Source organism: Castanea sativa, chromosome 1 (assembly GCF_040712315.1).
Source record: "Castanea sativa cultivar Marrone di Chiusa Pesio chromosome 1, ASM4071231v1".
In the NCBI taxonomy this organism is placed as follows: Eukaryota; Viridiplantae; Streptophyta; class Magnoliopsida; order Fagales; family Fagaceae; genus Castanea; species Castanea sativa.
Window position 1 is genome coordinate 11,770,773 of NC_134013.1, and position 10,033 is coordinate 11,780,805.

Consider the following 10,033-nt stretch of genomic DNA (forward strand, 5'->3'; position numbering starts at 1 on the left):
ATATATACCATAAGGGCATATGTTAGTAAAACCTAAACTTCAAAAACATATTCTGATTAATTACTAATTGTTCCTATACCTATCCCAACAAAAAAAATCTAATTTTTCTAAAAGTTTAACTTCTTAAGACAGTGCTTTTTTTTTTAAAGAATTAAGACACTGAATTTAATCATTTAACTATAAGAATTCTTCAATGACCACAATGAAATCTCATAATAAGTTAAGGTGTTAGCCTGTAATAAGTAAACAAAAACAAAATAGAACAAGATTATACCTGAACTCATAATCAAAAGAGATCTTCTAAAACTTCATCTCATGTGTGTATCCTAACTCCCTTCAATAAATGGGATTTTTATTAATCTTTTAAATAGTTTATGTAAGAACACAATTCAAACTCCCAATCTAAGGTTGGAAATGGGCTTGAAAGACCCTTTTACAATAAATTTGTAGAGAGTGGGTTTGTAATCTAGTTCTCAAGGATGGTTTTAAATAACATAGAAAAGAACGGCTGCCCAATACGAAATAAAGAGTTATTTGTAAGAGTATAACTAAAAGCTCCTCCTCGGACACAATCCGAGGATAGTTTATAATATTGCTTCCTAAGGTTGGTTACAATTGTAGATTATCATATACTATTGTCTTTCTACTTTACAGAAAGAAGCCCTCTCCTTGATCCGAAGGTCTTTCTCTTTATTTATACTTCCTCTTCTTCTTTTTATCATCTTCCACCTCATGGTTGTAACGCTGGCTTGGGATACTTGTCCCATCAATTCTTCCCCAAAGTCCGCTGGGGTCAGGGACCAAGTTCTAAACCTCATGCTCAGGTTCCATCTTTCCATCTATGCAGTCAGTATATCAATTACAGAGCTTTTAATGTATGGGCGGTGGTAGCAGCTTTACCTTAGATATTCCACCGCTCTTCCTATTGTTTTCCACGTGTATCGTGTCTTCTCGTAGTCATAGGATTTCTTATAACATTGCCCAGGGACACTAAACCTCTCATCTTATGACCTCGGCTTAAAAACCCGAGGACAAATCTATTCCTCGGACGTAATTGGTCACTCGTTTATCATATCTTTACTTGGCATTTTCTTTATGAGGTACATTCATGTACTCTTAGATCATTTGATGTCCTTGGATTTGGGTTTTTAGCCCAAAAGACTTTGTTGGGCTATCCTTGGTAAATTATTGGGCCCAATGCCCCTATAGTTTAAAATGGAGAATTGCATGGCTATCCGCTCGATAATTAGTTATTAATTGTCTAAAAAAATAAGATACAATGAATTTTTTTTAGAAGAAAAGATATGATAAATTTAATCATCTAACTATTTTATATTCTACAATATTTGTGTCATGATAGACAGTTTTATTTTCAATTTTTAATTTTGAAGAGGTTGAACGTGCTACCTGTTACTTTTGGTGAAAGACACTTATCATCGCATCAAGATCTAGCATCTATTAATAATGTTTAAATAAAAAAATAAAAAGAGAAACAAAAGGTCATATTTTCTCTATCTTTTTCGTATATTATATGGTTTACCGACTGTATCTAACATATTCCTAATTCTAATGTTGCTCTCTTATTTTAATTAGGAGGCCAGCTGTTTCATACCTTTTTTTCATCATGATTATGATATAATTAGAGAAAAGGGTGAGTGCTTTGTGACAAAACTAAATTCCAGATCATATGGTGGTCCCAACATTAAGACTATGGAGACTCGGCTGTGGTTTGGGTTTGGGACTCTGAGACTCTGAGAGTGATAAGATTGTAACATCTGAACTTTTCGTGGGAAAAGGAAGGAGAGAGAGAGAGAGAGAGAGAGAGAGAGAGATTTCTTTAGTAGAAAATATGAAGTTCGTAAGGTGGGCATTTACTTGAGGGCAATGCTTTATTTTTCACTTATACAATTTGTCACGACTTGCTGATATATATTATAATTATTATCAGTAAATCATCACTTTCACATTAATTTATATTTCTACTATTTACAATAGTATATATCAAAATTATGGCAAAAATTATATGTTTAATTATAAACTTTTTTCACTGAACCTATTGTGCACATAGTTCCTATTAATAGTATAATACTACCGCAATATCTTCTCACTTAATAAAAAAAGAAAAGAACAATACTGGTTACACTTTTTTTCCCCAAGTAGTACAATTATTGTTTAACTTACCCCCAAAGAATGACGTCCCATTTTTTTTCCTGAATTGGAATATTCTAATTTTGGTTCTCCTAAAATATTGTCTAATTTTAAAAGTTAACAATATTTGATATACTATTTTTGAATGAGTAATATTACAGTTACAAACTATTTTACAATATTTTTACAAAATTTTTACAAACTATTAATGTGACAAATTTTTACTAGTTCTAATTTAGATCCACTACTAATATCACATTTTTACTTACCACTAATCATTTAGAAAATGCTAAAACCATATTAGCAGTTTGTAAAAATATTGTAAAATAGTTTGTGTCTGTTGCATTACTCTTTCTGAATATACTCCTATCATTTCTTTTATTAAAGTTTTATAAAGGAAAATTTGAAAATTTTTATTTAAATAAAAAATATTAAATAATTTTCTCTTAAAGAAGTTTAAGCATCAAAATCAAAGTGGACAAAGAGAGTGGAGTAGCTAGGTTTTATACGCAATTGGCTGTGTCATGAGTCATGACACATTGAAAATTGAAAAGTGATCACTGCAAACTCTTAGTACGGTGATCATTTTATAAGTATAAATGCTTGTAGGGTGTGGGGGTAAGAGTTGGGATTCAAGTTTTTAGGAGAGAGTTTCACACCTATACACTTAGATTATGTTAGAGTAGAAATTATATCTTGTAAAAAAAATAAAAATAAAAACTGAAAAGTGAAGAATAGGGAGAGAAACAAAGAATTACAAAGGAAGTAGGGCCGATTGAGCCCATATGGCATTGGATAGGGGCAGGACCTAACCAGGGTTAAAGTCGTGGCTGCTGGAATGATGCGTCAGATAAAGCCTAAAGCCCAATTGGATCGTGATCCCACCTGACTCATGAGACTATAGAGACAGTTTAGGCGGCGGGGGAGACAAATTGGATAAGATAAGCGCCTTTAATTAGGACTATATATTAGAGTGGGAAACAAAGGAAGTCAAATTGTCAAAATAATACAGTCACCTATGCTATATTCATCAAAAGTTCAAAACAAATATACTACTTCTCTGCCGCCTCGTGAGAAATCCGGTTATTATATAGTTAATGAAGATGTATCTTGTGAAGCTATTTTATCAAGTCATTCTCTAGTGTCTTCTCACCAAAAAAAAAAAAAAAAAAATCTCTCTCTATGTTTGTTGGGAAGTTTCTCTTTTTTTTTCTTCATATTTTGATCTAAGTTGTGATTTTTGGTGGTAAAGAAAGTGCCAATGTAAAGCATAAACTCTGCCTAACATTTGCCTATATGAAGCACAAATATTTTATTTGGGGTGCCATACTCATGTCAAATACGTATTGGACACTTGACATTCTTTAGACACTTTTGCATGCATATCCCAGCTGTATTCTTTTTTAAAAATTAAAAAAAAAATTATAATACAAGACACAGCCAAGAGACACAAGAACAAGAGGAATCAAATACCATTTCACAAAACAAAAAAAACATTCGTTCTGAATAATAATATTGTTTAACCATATATAAAAATAAAAATAAAAATATATTAATAATTAATTAATATACGTATCCTCGTCATACCCGTGTTTTACTTTTTCAAGAATTGTTATCTCACCATACCATATTCTTGCCCATATCAATGCAAGTGCTTCCTAGACATTCACATTGGGTAATGCATATTCCCTACAAATACAAAATTGATAATATTGTTCATAAAAAACGTACAAAAAAAATCCATGAATATTGCAAAAAAATTGCATATTGCTTTACATGTGCAGATGTGTTGCTGTAATTAGGGATGGCCATACCCATTGGGTAATGGATACCCTACCCTACCCGATCCAAATGTTTTGGGTAATACCCGGTTCTTTATGGGTAGAACCTAAGTTGGCGATCCCATATCTTAAAACTTTCATGAACCACCTTAAATCTTGCACCTGTAATATGTAAAAAAAATTTATTCCCCTTTTCTTCTCTCTCTCTCTCTCTCTCTCTCTCTCTCTCTCTTGCTTGGTTTGGCTGCAATTTTGTTTCATTTGTTACTGGTGTGTGTATAAAATAGTATAATTTTAGTATGATAAATTGCAGAATAAATAAATGAGAAAGAGAATATGATGTAAAAGTGATTATGTAAAAAAAATAAAATGAATTTTTTGGTGATGTAAAATGTTTTTTTTTTTGTATTTTATTTTTTCATAACTATTTTTACATGGTTTGTTGTAATTTGTATACAATAAAAGTGATGTATAATATTACTCTAATCATGACTTATCACTAGGGACGGACGTACAGCAGGGCAGGGGGGGCCGTTGCTTATATATATATATAGAGGTTGAAATTTTAAATTTTCGTCCTAATAGCCCCCCCAATAAATAAATAAAAAAGACTGGTATACCGAAAATATGCAATTTGAAAAAATAATCCACAAACTCTCATACAAAAAAAAAAAAAAAAGACAAACTAAAAACTACAAAAAAAAAAAAAAAATATAGACTGTAAACCTAAATTACAATTCTCAAATTTTTACCCTAACCTCACTCTTCCTCCCCTCAACCTCATCAATGCCTCCAATCTTCATCACTGCTGCTGTTGTTTTGCTCCTCCTCAAATCAGATCCAGACTGTTGCTGCTATTGCTCCTCCTCAAATCCTTTGCTATATTGCTCTGCCTTAGCCGGTTAGCCCTCTGCCCTTTGAGTTTTTTATTTTTTATTTTTTTTATGAACTGTGGCATTTCATGTTTGACTGCTGTGTTTGTGTTGTGGCTTTTGTGTGGATAGTGGACCGGTTTCAGTGTTTGTAAATTGTAATTTTTTGTTTTGTTTTGGTTTTACTCTTATCTATAAAGAAATAAAGGGGGACCACTAGGATTCTAGGACAAGGATGTGACTAGTTTTGTGAATATGTGAGTAGGGCTGTCCACGGGTTGGATCGGATCGGGTTTGGAGTTGACCTGCATCTGACCCGATTGAATCAGGTGAGTGAAATATGGACTAGCGGTTGACCGAAAGTTCGGGTCGAACCTAGTGGCACGGGTCATCGATTGAACGGGTCAGAACCATCAGGTGATTTCGAGTTTGAATCAGAACAAGACACAAATCAAAACCCATAACAAATTGCTCATTAGAAAAAAAAAAAAATCAAAACCCAGAACAAAGAAATCAAAACGTGAACAACAACAAAGAAATCAAAATCCAAATGACACAAACCAAGTCAAAAACAACAAATCCATGAGATTGAAACGAAAAGAGGGAGATAAGACTAAACCCACACTACCACCACCACCATTCCTTCCCCACCATCACCACATCCTCAAAATCAGTACAGTTTTTTTTAGAAAAACAAAAAAAACAATACTTTTTTATACTAACCCATAAGCTGAAAAGATTAGAGGAGATTTCAAGTAGATTAGAGGAAGGATTCATCAAGATGTGGAGTTTCAAGTTGACCTTTGAGTCAGCGATAGCAGCAATAGGTCTAACTAGGCGATGGCGGCAGTATGGAGGCTAGGATTAGGGGCAGCAATAGAGCCCAACTTGGTGACGGGAGACGGCGGCAGTAAGAAGGCCAAGGTTAAGGATTTGAGAGAGATATCAAAGAGTGAGAGATCAGAGAGAGAGAGCTTTTCTGAAACTATAGGTTTAAGGCGTGTTTTTACTTTTTGAGAAAGAGGTTGATGGCTGAATGTCCAACGTAGAAAGACCTAGAAGGTACCCAGTAACCTAGGTAAAAGATTCTTTTTAGAATCATGGGCAGTCGGGTCGGTTTGAACGGGTTAGAATTCAAGAGACCCAAAACTGATTCGAAAAACCAATTTTTAAACTATTCAGACCTGCACTCGACCCTTTTGGGGATTCGGATCCGCCCGTGGGTCTTCGGGTCGGACCTAGTCGGGCAGGTGGATTGGGTCTAACGGGTTAATGGACACCCCTATCTGTGAGACTAGTGTTTAAGTCATTAGTGAGACCAATTGACCAAAGTCTTTGGTCTGATTGTTTTGGTTTTATAAAAATTTTTTTCTTTGTGACTTTGTGTGAGGTGGCAAATATTAGTGATATATATGAACTTGTGAACTTTGTTTTTGTCACTTTGTGTGATGTGACTAATATTAGTAATATATATAAACTTGTGTTTGTCTGTTTGTGATTATTTTGATTTTAGATTTTTTTTTTTGTTGAGAAGCCCCTTTTTTTTAGTTGGTGTATAGAACTATGAAATAGGGAAATAATGAAACAATTTTTTTTTTTTTTTTAATTTGTAGATCATGAGTAAGTCCACTACAATATTAAATTTTTTGAAAAGAAAAAATCTAAATAATTCTGAAGTCATAGTTGATGATTTTCTAATGGACTCTATGATTTTGTACATTGAGAAGGAGATTGCTGCAAAATTTGGTATAGAATCTGTAAGGTCGCAATTCAGACCTTAACCCAAAACAAGATGGGTGTAGGCCCAAAAAGCCCAATACAATAAATTTGTAGAGAGTAGGCTCTCAATCTAGGTTCTAATGAGTTGAGTTAACGATGGCAATGGACCAAATCTTCTAGTGAGATGGAGATAGATCAGTTTAAGTGTTGAGATTTGTCTTTGGACTTAAGCTGAGGAGATTAATTCTTGTATTTCTCTTTTCTAAGACAAATTACATATATTCTTCTTAAGGCTACAGTGTTTTCCTTCTCTTTTCCTTTTTTCTTCGATCCCCCTCCTATGGGGGATCTTTTATCTTATATAGACATTTTCAGATGATCCTAGCCCTCCATCTGTTCATCGCACAGATCATCTCCCTTTTTCCACTCTCTTCCCTCATCTTCTTCACGTCCTTGAGAGGTATAGGCCCAAGATAACACTGTTCACAGGTCTTCTCCATATAAATGCAGCTAGAAAACACTGTTCAAAGGTCTTCTCCACATAAATGTGGCCAAAAGGTTTGGTGGGATGCATTAAATATGGTGGCAGTATCTAGCCTTTCAGTTAGTCCTGTCACTGCCATCTCCCTTCCTAAAGCCATTTCTGCGTAGTAGATCATCCTCTGATAACGTATTGATGACGTGATCATAAAATCCAAGGACATGACCTCCTCAGCCCAGCAACTGTCCTTCTTGGCCAGCGTGACACGTGGCGTGATCGGCTTACCCGGAATTCTTATACCCCATAGAATCAATCATAGATGACTTTCGAGACTTAAAAGAGCGTCGAGTTCCATTTTGATAAATGTGTTGAAATATTTTTAAAATATTTATTTTGTATGTTATACTTTGTCGACATTTTTATAATATCAAATGTTTAAGAAACACTTATTTTATATGTAGTATTTTGTTGAATATGAAATAAATGTTAGTTTTTATTTTTATAAAAAAAATTTGTTTTACGCTGTGACCCCCCAAGTTCGAATCCTAGTTTCTTCCCTGTTATCACTAATCAAATTATAACCCCCTCAAAAAAAAAAAAAATTGTTAAAATAGTTCTTTCTCTTGCATTGCACCTAACGATCGCATGGGACAATTATTAGTCAAAAACCTGATTTTTGGGAATTACTCCTTTCACCTGATCACTTCAGAGAAAGACCAAATCGAATGAAAGAAAGAAGACCATATAAGCCCTACTGGAAAAACATATGTTGCTTGGAATACACTATTTCAGTCCAATTGTTTGAGCTGAGTAAACATTAGCCTCTCGTGAAGTCGTGCTCATGCATTTTCACCACTCATTTTAAACGGTCGTAAATCCATGTATAGTCATAACTGCTACGAATTAATGAGGGTGACAACATGGCCAATACAACACAATAAACCCATTTTTTCTAAACTCTTGATAGCCTCCCATGGCTGACCAGTAGTACTGGAATCTGTATACCATTTCTGCATTTTACGTGCTATATTAGCTAACTTGTAGAAGTAAAATACAAAATACAACCTGCACTGTAGTCTAAGGAGGTGGCTATATTGTATTTGTCTATATGTTTTTCAAAACAACAATCTTTTTCTATCATTTGTGGAAAATTCAGCATGTTTCTTGAGATATTTTACTTCATATAAAAATCTCACTTGGATATTTACGTGGGCTTATTATTTCTTGAATCTCAGAATTCCAAGTAGTTGTTTCTGGTAAGACTATTTCCCTGGAAAACCTAATTTCATATTGAAATTTATGATAGCAGTTGAACCAAACTTACGTGGTTTTTCAGATAGTTTCGGAAGTTGAAGCCAAGTTCAATAGTCCGTCGAGAATCCAATGTCGGCAGTTGCTCTGTTTAATTAAATTGGTTAAGTGTTTCAATTTGTGGGCCAGAACCAAGGACGGAGGCATAGTTGGACCAAGGGGCAATGGCCCCCGCTACCGTGTGTGTATATATATATATATATATTAATTTTAGCAATTTTGTTCTATAAAATTACACTTTGTCCACCTTAATAATATCATTAAATATTCTTTTACGAGTAATGCTATAACTGCAAAATTTTCTACAAATTATTGAGATAATAAATTCTTATTAGTTCGTATTTAAGCTCATCACTTACATCACTTTTTAACTTACCAATAATTACTTACCACATTATGATAGCAATTGAACCAAATTTATGTGGTTTTTCAGAGAGTTTCGGAAGTTGAAGCCAAGTTCAATTGTTCTTTTGAGAATCCAATGTCGGCAATTGCTATGTTTAATCAAATTGGTTAAGTGTTTCAATTTGTGGGCCAGAACCAAGGAGGGAGGCATAGTTGGACCAAGGGGGCAATGACCCCATATATATATATATATATATATATATTAAAATACTAGTATTATATTGGTACTAATTTTAGCAATTTTGTACCTTGTCCCCCCTTAACAATATCATTAATTCTTTTACGAATAATGCTATAGTCACAAAATTTTTACAAATTACTGAGGTAGTAAATTCTTATTGGTTCGCATCTAAACTTATCACTTACATCACTTTTTAACTTATCAATAATCACTTATCATATTAGCAATTTGTAAAAAAAGTTTGTAATTCTAGCATTTTTCTCCTTTTAAAGGCCATAAAAAAAAAAAAAAACTTGATATAAAATCTAAACATATATAGAAGCCCAAAAAAATTAGCCAAACAACAAAATTACCAATAGTAAAGCTAAAAATAATTAAGCTTTATCAACAATTTTACCCAAAACAAACAACCCGACTTTTTAAAAAATTTTAAACAAAATAATTTTGTCCTTACTTAGAAACAAGGCACACATAAAAAACACATATAAATAAATAAAACCCATTAATAGTTTAGCAACAAAGTCAAAAGCTAAAACTTTACACGGAGTTACCAGTAAAGCCGCCCCTCATATTCCAAGTCCTGATTCCGTTTCTGACCGGAACAGATATGGTCAATAGACGATAGACCAGAAGAAATACGAATTGAAGGTTGACCTTTTAGAGGATATCATACTAAAAAGACAAAACGTGTTCAAATTGAAAAGCTAACCAAAGTGGACTAATCCAAAGTGGACTAATCCAATATGAATGTTAATGATTGGATTGCTAATTATTTGGGCAACCAGATCTTCACTCAGTTGAATTCCCTTTTATCATTATTCAATACATAGTATCATAGGTTTTGGGTAATTCCTACTAACTTGGTTTTTATTTTGTCTTTTGGTTTTCGTTTTTTTTTTTCTTAGGTTGTTTTGGTCTAGGCCGTTTGTAGGGGAAATGTTTGTTCGTGGTGCCGGCTGAATGGTAGAAGCAATAAATGCGGTCGTCTAAGGCCCTAAATAAAAAAAAGTCCCCCAAATTTTAATCAATAGATTATTTATAATCAATAAATAAAATAACATTTTTTTACCAAATGAAAAACAAACAAAAAAGAGAGAAAAATGTTACGTCCACAATAATTTTCACACACTTTTAC